The sequence below is a fragment of the Erythrolamprus reginae genome, chromosome 2, assembly GCF_031021105.1.
Source record: "Erythrolamprus reginae isolate rEryReg1 chromosome 2, rEryReg1.hap1, whole genome shotgun sequence".
NCBI lineage: Eukaryota > Metazoa > Chordata > Lepidosauria > Squamata > Dipsadidae > Erythrolamprus > Erythrolamprus reginae.
In genome coordinates, this window is record NC_091951.1 from 159,404,582 (window position 1) to 159,417,155 (window position 12,574).

At 40.2% G+C, this 12,574-nt stretch overlaps 1 protein-coding gene across 2 annotated transcripts in view; it reads left to right on the forward strand.

Annotated features, from left to right (window-relative positions):
• RPTOR (regulatory associated protein of MTOR complex 1) overlaps positions 1-12,574 on the forward strand; it is a 494,232-nt gene that overhangs the window by 305,757 nt on the left and 175,901 nt on the right. The gene's annotated exons all lie outside the window — the stretch shown is intronic.

The following is a 12,574-nucleotide window of genomic DNA, read 5'->3' on the forward strand; positions in this document are numbered from 1 at the left end:
CCATGAAGTCTTTCATTGTGAGAGATTAAAGAAAAAGAAAATACAAAAGAAATTGGGTATGGAGAATGTTTAGAATATGAAGGAACCAAGCTTGTAAATATTTGAGTAAAAGTTTTACATACATTGAACTGAACTTAATTTTTTTATACCTTTGATTTATATGAATGAAGGGATCTGTTGTTGTTTTTTAAGCATGTAACTCCAACCTGATAGAAAAATTATCTGATATTGCTAACCAAATCTTAGAATAGAATAACAGAGTTGGAAGGGACCTCAGAGGTCATCTTGAGTGCTTATAGTCTTTCTTTTTAACTTTTCCCCATTTTATGTATTCTTACATGGTAGACTTTATAATTTTCAAGGGGAAAAAACAGACTATAATACTAAGATTAGTACAGATGTAAAAACTATACATAGATAGATAGCATAGAGGTAGCACACGTTCTAGGTTAACTGTGGTAATTGGAACTAGAATTTCTGTCACTTAGAGATGCAGTTATATAGCGTGATGTCATGCTTTAATAATTATATTACATTACTAATTAATGTAGACCTTAACAATAAAAAATTGCCATCCCAGCACTTTCCAGTTGCTGTCGTTAAGCAAGGACCTCCTTGCTACTTCCTGCCACCTTCCACCAACTAAAGTTGTTGTGATTGCTTAATTTATGGGTTTTTAATTAGGGTTTTATAGTTTTTTAGATCTTAAATTTGACTTCTTTTTATTTTTTTGTATTTACATTGTTGTTGCAAGCTGCCCTGAGTCCTTCGGGATTGGGTGGCATTGAAATCTAAATAAATACATGCATACATGCATACATGCATACATACATACATACATACATACATACATACATACATACATACATACAGTCAGTGGGGAAGCCAGCAGGAAGTTACAAGATGCAGGCTGAGGCTGGCTGGCAGGCAAGTAAGTGTTTGCTACAAAGGAGGATGCAATGCAAGTGCATACAAATCTTGGAGTAGTGCTGCCAAGTGCAGGGTGTGAAGTGACGGACTGACATGGTGCAATAGCAGTGAGTTTGGGATAACTGCTGCCAGTGGTAAAAGGATGTGTGAAGACCTAATACCAGAAGGCAAGAGCATTGTGAGGCTTTGGGTAGGTGCTGCCAAGTGCAGGAGACTTAGCAGAGCAACCTGTACTCTTCCCTGTCAGTTTTGCCATCGATTTTTGCTTGTGGGAAGCCGGCAGGGAAGATCATGTTGCCATGGGACATTGCAGCTGTCATATGTGTGAGCCAGTTGCCAAATACCCAGATTGCCATCATGTGACCGCAGAGCTGGCCAAGCTTTGAGGACCAGTGGTAAGTATTGCTTGTTCAGTGCCGTTATAACTTTATAAACAGTTGCTAAACAAATGATTGCTAATTGAGGACTACCTGAATAGTAATTATAATAATATAAATACTGTAATTTAAGCAATAAAATAAGCGTGGTCCCCAACAAATCTCAGCTAACCAAACAAAATAATACACCATTAAAACCATAAAGTCTTATGAAGTATTTTACCCCCACTCTCTAGTTAAAATATGTATCTATTGAATTTTAAAAACATTTGGGTAACACACTTAAAAGGACACAGTAAGTACAAATTATAGGTAATAAACAATACATGAAGAGAATACTGTAGATAATATAGATTCTACATCAATTTTATATAGAGGAATTAAAGTTAATTTCCAATACAAAGAATTGTTGCAGCAGTTACAACACATATGGTAGTTCAATATATTTTGAGACAATATATTGTTTAGTAAAATGTAATAAAACATCTCAAGATGAATACTATATGAATTATTTCCCAATATTATTGCATGTTGAATGTTGCTACTGCATAAAGAAGAACACATGTTCATTGCATTTTGAGCATTTTGTGGAAGAGCAGTTGCTCACTTTGGTAATCATAATTGGAGTAATGTATCAACAAACATGTAATATCAATTATATTATTCAGAGTAAAATTAATATTTTTCCATTGGAATTCCTACTGTTTCAGCTCTACTTATGTTCAAAATATGCTTTGCATCTTAATTCATGTCTAGATTCATATGATTGCATTGTCTAGAAAATTACACTTTAGCAGAACTTTAAAACCAAGCAAATTTTATAGAAGAGTAGAAAAAGCATAACTTTAAAAAATTCATTCCTATGTTTAGTTCCAAACTGATAATATAATTTTAAACAGGATAGTGGGAGTAATAGTGGGAGATAACTGTTACTCAATGGCATTTTAGTATAGTTATTTTATTTCAGATACATTTCAGTAATCTGATAATATTATAAATAATACAAATATGTGTCATTTGCAAATCATAATTACTTTGTTTTTACACTTATTTATATCATGCTTTAAAAATAAATGAAATTAATATGCTAAGTTTGATTAACATTAAAAACTAATACTAAAATGAACAGTGATGACACAGTTGAACTACTGCAAGAAAACAAATCTAATTGAAGTACTGTACTGCAAAATGTCTTCCAAAATATAAATGTTTCCAGTGTTCATCTAAAGATGGGATTTAAAAAAAACCTGGCCAGATAATTCCAGAGCTATATTGCTATTAGAAAGAAACACTTTAACATAATTTAATTCTTTATATAAAAACCACCCATCTTTATTATTTTTAGGAATAATTCAAGGTGGCAAACATATCCAACAACCTTCTATTTTCCCCTCAACAGCAACCCTGTGAGATGGGTTGGGTTGAGAGAGTAACTGGCCCAAGGTCACCCAATTGGCTTTCATGGTTAAGGCAGGCCTTAAACTCACAGTCTCTTTCTTTCTAGCCTGGTGTTTTAACCACCAGACCAAACTGGCTAAATAGTTTCTAAAAATGAACAGAGCTATGAAAATTGATGTTAAGGTTTAGATCAGTGTTTCCCAACCTTTTTTGAGCCGCGGCACATTATTCATATTTTCAAAATCCTGGGGAACATTGAAAGGGGGGGGGGCGGGCTAAAGAAAAGTTTGGACAAAAAAACCCTCTCTCTTCCTCCCTTTCGCTCTATTTCTCCCTCTTTCTCTCTTTTCCTTCCTTCCCTTCTTTCTCTCTCTCCATCCGTCTTTCTTTCTTCCTCTCTTTTTTGCTCTCTTTCTCTCTCCCTCCTTCCCTTCCTCTGTCTTTCTCTCTCCCTTGCTCTCTCTCTCTGTCTCTCTTGCTATCTCTTTCTTGCTTTTTTCTCTCTCTCTTTCACTGTCTTGCTATATGTCTCTTTCTTTCTCTTTGCCTCTCTTGCTATCTCTCTTTCCTTCTCTTTCTCTCTCTCTCTGCCTCTCTTGCTAAGTCTCTCTTTTTCTCTTGCTATGTCTCTCTTTCTTTTTCTCTCTCTCTGCCTCTCTTGCTATGTCTCTCTTTCTCTCTCTCTTTCTCTGCCTCTCTTGCTGTCTCTCTTTCTTGCTCTGTCTCTCTGCCTCTCCTGCTATGTCTCTCTTTCTCTCTCTCTCTGCCTCTCTTATATGTCTCTCTTTCTTTCTTTCTTTCTCTTTCTCTCTCTGCCTCTCTTGCTAAGTCTCTCTTTTTCTCTTGCTATGTCTCTCTTTTTCTCTCTCTCTGCCTCTCTTGCTATGTCTCTTTCTCTCTCTTTCTCTGCCTCTCTTGCTGTCTCTCTTTCTTGCTCTGTCTCTCTTTCTCTGCCTCTCTTGCTATGTCTCTCTTTTTCTCTTGCTATGTCTCTCTTTCTTTTTCTCTCTCTCTGCCTCTCTTGCTATGTCTCTCTTTCTCTGCCTCTCTTGCTGTCTCTCTTTCTCTGCCTCTCTTGCTATGTCCCTCTTTCTCTCTCTCTCTCTTGCTATGTCTCTCTTTCTCTCTCTCTCTGTCTCTCTTGCTATGTCTCTCTTTCTTTCTCTTTCTCTTTCTCTCTCTGCCTCTCTTGCTAAGTCTCTCTTTTTCTCTTGCTATGTCTCTTTCTTTTTCTCTCTCTCTGCCTCTCTTGCTATGTCTCTCTTTTTCTCTCTCTCTGCCTCTCTTGCTATGTCTCTCTTTCTCTCTCTCTTTCTCTGCCTCTCTTGCTGTCTCTCTTTCTTGCTATGTCTCTCTTTCTCTCTCTCTCTGCCTCTCTTATATGTCTCTCTTTCTTTCTTTCTCTCTCTCTCTCAATTGACCGCCACGTCAGGGCTCCCGCTTGCAGTCAGCTGAGAGAGAGCGCTCCCTCTCGCCGCCGCCCGGAGCTCCCTCTCGCCGCAGCCATCTCCCTGCGACTGCCTGCGGCCGCTGCAGCCCCCCCCACCCACCGGGCCACAAAGGACATTTGCCGCCAACGCCAGTGAAGCTTCAGCTGGGCGGGGCGCTGCCGGTACTTCCCTCCTGGGGCTCCCGCTCGCAGCTGTCCCCCGGCTTCTGCTCGATGCCGTGGTTTTCGGCGCTGTCCTGCTGTGCCCCAAAGAAGGAAGGCGGGAAAAAGGCGAGAAGAATGGAGCTCTCCTCCTTCCTGCCTTCCGTCTTTGGGGCCCAGCAGGACAGCGCCGAAAACCGTGGCATTGAGCAGGAGCCAGGGGACAGCTGCGAGCGGGAGCTCAGTGCAAGGAGCCGCTGACTGCGGGCCCCAATTTGCCCGGGGCCCGGTAGCGCGCTCCCTGTAGTACCCGTCTATCGGCGGCCCTGGCTTTGCACCATGAAGAGAAAACGGCAGCAGGGAAAAGTCGGCCGTTTTCTCTTCATGGCGCAAAGCCACACAGTCCCGGACTCTCGGATTCCTCGCCCCAAGGCAGGAGGCGGTGGCGGAGAAGAGTGGGCGGATCGGGCAGGCAATGGGGCAGGACGGAGAAGCCAGGGGCGCGTTTGGCCGGAGGCACCGTGGGGAGCAGGGGCAGGGTGGTGCGGCAGTAGGAGTAAAGGGAGCCGCGGCTGCCCCTGCCTCCCCACGGTGCCTCCGGCCAAACGCGCCCCTGGCTTCTCCGCCCTGCCCCATTGCCCGCCCGATCCGTCCACTCTCCTCCGCTGCCTCTCGCCGCGGCACACCTGACAGTGTCTCGCGGCACACCACTGTGCCGCGGCACACCGGTTGGGAAACGCTGGTTTAGATAAACTCAACACCATTCCCTCTTTTCTCCAGAAATTATTTTCCATTGCAGGAAATCTAAACACAACCATTATCTTATCATGCTTCCGCATTCCCTCTCCTTTTTCTAAAATTAATTTAAGAAAGGTATTGCAATATGATGTAGATTAAAAGTTGGAGTCAAGGAGACATCTAGGCAATGTCGGTGTCCCTTCATTTGCATTCAGAAGCAGAATCCAAATGAATTAATTTGGGCTCATTCAGTCAGTGTTCTAACCTTTTTAATACTACCTGATCGCATGGAGCTTGCTATTTTGTGCTGCTCTTTCAATGATTCAATTACAGTCTTTATTTTTTCTTATATATTCTCTGTTCCTCAGTTTCAGAAACTTACCATATGCACCTAGTGGCTTCTTTCACATTTTATACCAAATTGTTGGATAGGATGTATCCATGATACTAATTTTCCAAGATTGCGTGTAGTTGAATATTTCACCTGCTTGGCAGTTGTTTTTGAACTGAAAGTTGACAAATTGGACGATGCAAATTGCACAGTGAGGAATAAATGACAGTGAATAAAATAGGGTCAATTTGTCAGTGAAATTAGCAGCAAATAAACTGTCTGCTGTATCAGGAACTAAATAGTAGGAAAGTCAGGTTGCTGGCATTTATGACTATGTGCTTATAAGTAGAATATGTATAGGAATACACTGAATATTAGAGGTCATCAGCTGTATCAGTTCAAGTTTCCAGGAATGTATCATTTAAATATTTCCCAATAAGAGGGGGCAGGGAAGCAATATTTACCCAAGGTACTTTTTAAATGGCCTTAGAGCTAACTTTATATGTTGTACAAATTAAAGCATGGTTGAATGTCAAGCACATGCCAGCATAGTTCCCTCTAAGCTGAGCAGTGAGCAATCGCTCACTTAAAAATCATCATCAACTCAGAGTTTTCCAAAGCTGCCCAGAAGCCGAGAGGGAAAGAGTGAGAGGGAAGGAGAGAGAGAAGAAGAGAGAGAAACAGATAGAAAAAAGAGAGGAAGGAAAAGAGAAAGAAAAAGAATGGGAGTAAGGAAGAGAGAAAGAAAATCAAAATCTAGTTTGAAACTAGCTCAACTATTTAAGTGGCATTTTGATATTGATAGAGTTGCCCTATTATGAGCTCACTGTTATAGACACACAGTACAGTATTTTATTTTGAAATTCTCTGAGGCAAAACAGGGTGGATTGTTTGTTTATACATTGCTTATTTGACCCCTATGACAATCATTAAGTGTTGTACCACATGATTCTTGACAAATGTATATTTTATTTTATGTACGTTGAGAGCATATGCACCAAGACAAATTCCTTGTGTGTCCAATCACACTTGGCCAATAAAATTCTATTCTATTCTATTCTATTCTATTTATTTATTTATTTATTTAATATTTCTGTGCCGCCCAGTCCCGAAGGGACTGCCGCTCAGACACTATACTTTTCCGCCCACCCCAAAAGAAAATTAGAGGGAACACTGCATGCCAGTACACTAGCGTAATATATGTCATAGTTTCCAAATAATATGCAAGAAATGAATTTGAAACCAAACAATGCAGACTTGCCCATGAATTCTAAAAAGTTGGACAAAATGGACAATTCTTGGCTTTGCACCAAAAAGTTAAGAGTGTAGACAACAGATGGGTTTCCTATTCCAAATCCGCAATTCTAGGCTAAGTCCTTCTGCATGGATTTACTAATTGCATCTGATAAAGGTAGGGGAGGAGGTTATGACTTTATTTGACTGTCATCTAAAAATGAACAGCCTCTCTGTCATTTTGTTTCAGAAAACAAAATGGGGGGGGGGACCTAATCCATTTTCCTTTTTAAAAGGTATCTCGGATGAACTCTGTGAGCTTTTTATAGCCTCTCCAATTTAATTGAAAATATTTTAATGGGGCAAGTTTGCCCTAAATAGTTTTTTATGGGGCCAATGTACCGAAAAGAAAATGGGGAAAAATAGAAGATTGTTCATACTATTCTGCTTAACACTGTGATGGGAATTGCCTATGTAGATACTTTCAGTTTGTCCAGAATCAGGTTATTATTAGCCAATTATTATTTTTAAGTAACTGGTTTTTACAAATAAAAAATGTGGAGTAGACTTCCTATTAGTTTTTAGGCAACCATGTTTTTCAGAAACTGTAGATCTGCACCTAAACTCATAAAAGTGCTGGAAAGAGGAGGGCAATGTTTACTGCTACTAATGGATAGCATTGTAATTATCCACTGGTAATGTACTAAGGAGTGGGGGGGGGGATATTTTGTGACCCATTAGGGAAGGCAAGTCTATTTTCCTGCCTTCTTTGCAATACATCATGATCATCAACTCCCCTTCTGTCTGAAAACCAATTACAGTATTTTCTTACTGAATTAAGTGTACCCTACATGTTAGGCATGTAATATATTTATAAAATGAAGCACAGGATGATTCATCCATTGTGCAAAGAATTTTCAAGCCACTGCCAAACATAGCACTTCTGTTGACATGGGAACTTTCCATTTGTCAGAAGCAATTTAGCCATAGTAGTCCATTGACATCTATCACTTGAAGCAGCCACCTGTTATTTATTAATTTACTTACTTACTAAGGTGTCTGTGCCACTAATTATCAGGGGCTTTAAGTGGCTTACAGGATAGTGCAACAAAGGTTAAAACTAAAAATAAAATAAAAATCCAGCACATAATTGCTAGATTTGGAAACTCCAAAACTATGACAATGCCATTCCACTAAACCTCCACATTCCCAATGCCTTTTGGCATTGGCTGTAGCTGCCAATCACTGGATTTCAAAGATGAAATGCCCAGTAGACATCAGCTTAATTGTAATTGGCAAAACTTTATTCTGTTTACTTACATGAGAGACCCTTTCCTGATCAGCCATGACAGATGTGAGAGGCAACCATGCCAAAAGTTCATGCTGCACCACTTTTGGTAGGCAGATATTTCGCAGTGTTTCCCCTTTTCCAGGTTCTGTGGTTTAACACAATGACTTTTGAAGATGGGCACTCTCAGTAATGCATCCCGAGATATCCTAAGGCAGGAGTCCCCAACCTTTGGACCAAGGCCCAGTACCAGGCCACGGCCTGTTTACAACTGGGCCACATGAGCGGTGGGCTGGTGCACACTCTCAGCTTCACTCGCAGAAGCAGCAGGCCAGCGTACACACACACACAGCTCAACTTGTGCAAGTCGAGATCCATATATGCATGCCGATCCATTGTTCATGTGAGTGGAGCTGCACACACAAGGCAGCCCACCACTAATGCAGCCCAGTTCCCGTCTCCATCTTCCTTCTGAATGGAGAGGTGTTGACCAACAAATCCAGCAGATATATTTTTACTCTAAAACTGCTACCTGTTAATTAAAACAAGTGGCAGGACACACAGCGAGGATAAATTACTAAATGCAATAATGGACTATGTTAGATGGTTCATCCTGATGTTAGAACTCAATGAACTGTCATCTTTTTCAGCCTTACCAGGTAGACCTGACAGGAAACATGATTAGATAAGCTAATTCTGCATTAATGGAATCTTGCAAGTCTGAAAGTACAATTCTCCCATTAAACTCTTCCTTCTGACCCCCTTGCCCCAACTGCTATATTGATTGTTCTATAGAACGCTTGTTCTATCTCTTCTTTTCATAGAATAGAATAGAATTTTTTATTGGCCAATTTGTCCTTGGTGCATATGCTCTCAGTGTGCATAAAAGAAAAGATGCATTTGTCCAGAATTAAGTGGTACAATACTTACTGATTGTCATAGGGTACAAATACGCAATCAGGAAACAATCAATATTAATATAAATCTAAGGATACACGCAACAAGTTACAGTCATACAGTCATAAGTGGGAGGAGATGGGTGATAGGAACAATGGGAAGTAATAGTAATGCATCCTTAGTGAATAGTTTGACAGTGGTGAGGGAATTATTTGTTTATCAGAATAGCAGAGCATAATACAACTGATTTAAAGTACATACTGGTACAGTGGTAGCTCTACTTAAGAAATTAATTCGTTCTGGGACCAGGTTCTTAAGTAAAAACGTTCTTAGGTAGAAGCAATTTTCCCCATAGGAATCAATGTAAAAGCAAATAATGCATGCAAACCCATTAGGAAAGAAATAAAAGCTCGGAATTTGGGTGGGAGGAGGAGGAGGAAGAAGAGGAGGAGGACAGTCGCTGTCGAAGGAAGAAGGTGAGGTGAGGGGAATCAAAAAAATCCAAAATTTTAAGGCTTAAAAAAAAAAAGAGGGACTCTAAGGTGGCGAGGAGGAGCACAGGCGAGAGAGGGGAACCTCCCACTCCTTTGACTAAAAGGCAGCAGCAGCTGCTGCTGCTACCTGCTGCCACTTCTTTCTCATGCTGAAGGGCTCCCTTCTTCTCTCACTCGCTGGCTTTGTAGCCGCCGCCTTTCCTTCACTGTGGTGACTCCTCGATTTGCCTGAAGCCAAGTTGATCTGGCCGGGCCGAAGCGCCCCCTTTTGTCTCCCCACGCTCCGGGAGGCAACCTCGTACCAGGTGTATGGGAGGCAGCATGAGGGAGTCACCACAGCGAAGTGGTTTATTCCCTCTCCAAGTGCCCAGAGAAAGGAAAACACTCTGTTTGCTCTGGGCTGCCAAAGCCTCCTTAAGCACCACCAAAAGGCTCTTCTGGCAGCCCAGAAAACCCCAAGATGGACAGGATTAAACGGGGAATGGCAGAAAACTGGCCAGGCCTTCGTGCCACTCTCAAATTTCCTGGGAAAATTTTCCGGGCTCGGGTTCTTCAGTAGAAAATGGTTCTTAAGAAGAGGCAAAAAAAATCTTGAACACACGGTTCTTATCTAGAAAAGTTCTTAAGTAGAGGCGTTCTTAAGTAGAGATACCACTGTATATAGTTCCTTGTACCACTATGAAGGCCTACCACATGAAAATACAGCAATTAATTTTAGGTATAGGAAATTCCCCATACAACAAAATATATGGCGTTTACTATCCAGTAAGACTCAGTATCTCTCCAGCTTTCAATTGCTTTCAATTGTCCCATCCCTCCTTTTTCCAATGTACTTTCATTCTGGTACAGCCAAAAATTTTCTACCATTGTCCCATTGTCTCCAAGAATCAATTATGCAATTCTCTCCTCTGTCTTTAAAAGTAACTCAGGCTTTCCCAGATCTAAATAAAAGGGCAATTTTATTTCCCAATAGTAGTAAAGATTTATTACTCTCTCCTTAAGGCTATGGCTTGCAGTGCCAAACTAAATTGGAGATATACTGTATATTCCCATAAGTTTGGGAACTGAAATGTACTTATATAGTATTTTTTGCCCTATAATAACTCAGTAACCAGATTCAATAATAATTTTGTGAATCCAGAAATAAAGACACAATTTAAATGTGCTTTTATTAACTTTTCCATGAGTCCTGTCTAAAACTAATCTTGTTGATTTCCCATTGTTATATTATTTTATGTTCCATGGTATTTGCATTTGTGATGTATCTCTTAGATTTCAAATGATGTTTCAGACATATTAAAGAACCCATTATTTTGTATGCGTAGTGTTCTCTATGGCTGTATAAATAATTAGAACACAACATTCTTTTCACTGCTTGCTAAGACAGCAGCCCTCAACGTTTTGGGCACCAGAGGTTTTTCCATGCGCCAGGATGTGTGCAGTTTCATGTGCTGTCTGCATCCTGCAGATGGAGCTTTGCTTGTTTATGTAGCTCAGTTTCTGGCATGCTGCAGCCTGGTGCCAGTCCACAGACCGGGGGTTGGGTACAAGGGTGGGTTCCTGCCAGTTTGCAGGATGATTGGCTGGACACACCCCTGAACTGGATCTCTTGGCGCCGCCATCTTGTTTTTCACTTCTGTGTATGTACAGGAGCAGTTTTTTTCTTCTGCACATGCACACACCGCAGACTGCCTGCTCGCCACGTGAGGAAGCGAACTGACAGTGGAGTTAGTCAGAACCCACTCCTGGTTGAATACTCCTGTGCTAAGAATCTCCATCAGATGAGTTAGGGGGATTGTTTTGTGAATGCAATGATTGATAGATTTGGCTCTTCTTCCTGGACATTACAGGAGAAACATTGCTACAATCCTTTAAATGAACATGAAAATATTTTTTGTTATTTTACTCACTATGGTTTTGGATACTGTTGATACTGATATCTCATGAAAGTATTACTCTACTGTTCATGGGAACTGGTTTATAAGATATAGTGCATTTTCATTTAATGAATTATAAACATATTGCTGTAGACCAGTGATGGTGAACCTATGGCACGGGTGCCACAGGTCTTACGTGGAGCCATACCTGCTGATCATGCATGTATGTGCTGACCAGCTGATTTTTGGCTCACATACTCGGGGAATGGGGAGGGCGTTTTTACTCTCCCCCAGGTCCAGGGAATTCTTTGGAGACTGGAGAAGGCAAGCCATGATCCTACTGGACCCACCAGAATTTGGAAAACAGGCCGTTTCCAGCCTTCTGGGGGGCAGGGGAAGCTGTTTGCACTCATCTCCAGGCATTGAATTATGGTTGTGGGCACTCGTGCATGTATGATAGTGGACACCCACACTGTTTCAGCATTCGGGGGGGGGGAGGTTTGCCATCACTGCTGTAGATGTTTTGTTAAATTATAAATTATAAAAATAGATTTCAGTGCTTTATATTGCTTGAAAAAGCATGATTTGATAAACAACTTGAAAATATAATGCAAATATAATTCATATTACCAGTAGTAGATAAATAAAATCACAGCTGCCATTCAGTTTTATTTCCATCCATTGATAGGCTTAGGAAACACTATATGTATCTAATGGTTCCCAAGAAAGAACTTCAGATCTCCTTAGGATCACATAATTTTAGGAAAGCACATTACACAGATTGTTGTAAACTAATGGCACATATTTCTATATATTAAAGGGCAATCAAATCAGATTAAGAAAAATGTGGAAGCTTTTCATTAGTAAGAAAATAATCAAAAGCTTTCTTACCTTTTGGGAGATATAATTTATGTCTCACTATAATTAAAAATGCCTTTAAAACCAAACCAAACCAGGAAGGCATACATTTTACCAATGAGTTCATGCCCATTCTCAAATCAAGCATCCAAAACTGGAGGGTTTCATTATTGCTGAATCATTTTTACTTTCAACAAAAAGTAATTCATGCATGAAAAATGCACTTTAAAAAGAAATAAATGTGTATCTGTGCAAATTTAACCGCTTGTCTTAGCATAAATTTTGCTCAGATTAACTTGTATTTTCCAATTGTCGCTACTTTCCTTGCTAGTTAAATCATTTTAATTCTGAGCAATTAGTCCCAGCAATCCTTAAAAAATTTAAATTGAACAAATTTGGGGTGATGCTATATCAAAGTAATTTTTAAAAGATCACTTTAAAATCTCTTATATTTAGTAAATAAACAAAATGTGGATTTTGGAATGGAGGTAGCCCTCGCTTACAACCACAATTGAGCCCAAAATTTCTGTTAATAAGTCAAACATTTATTAAGTGAATTTTG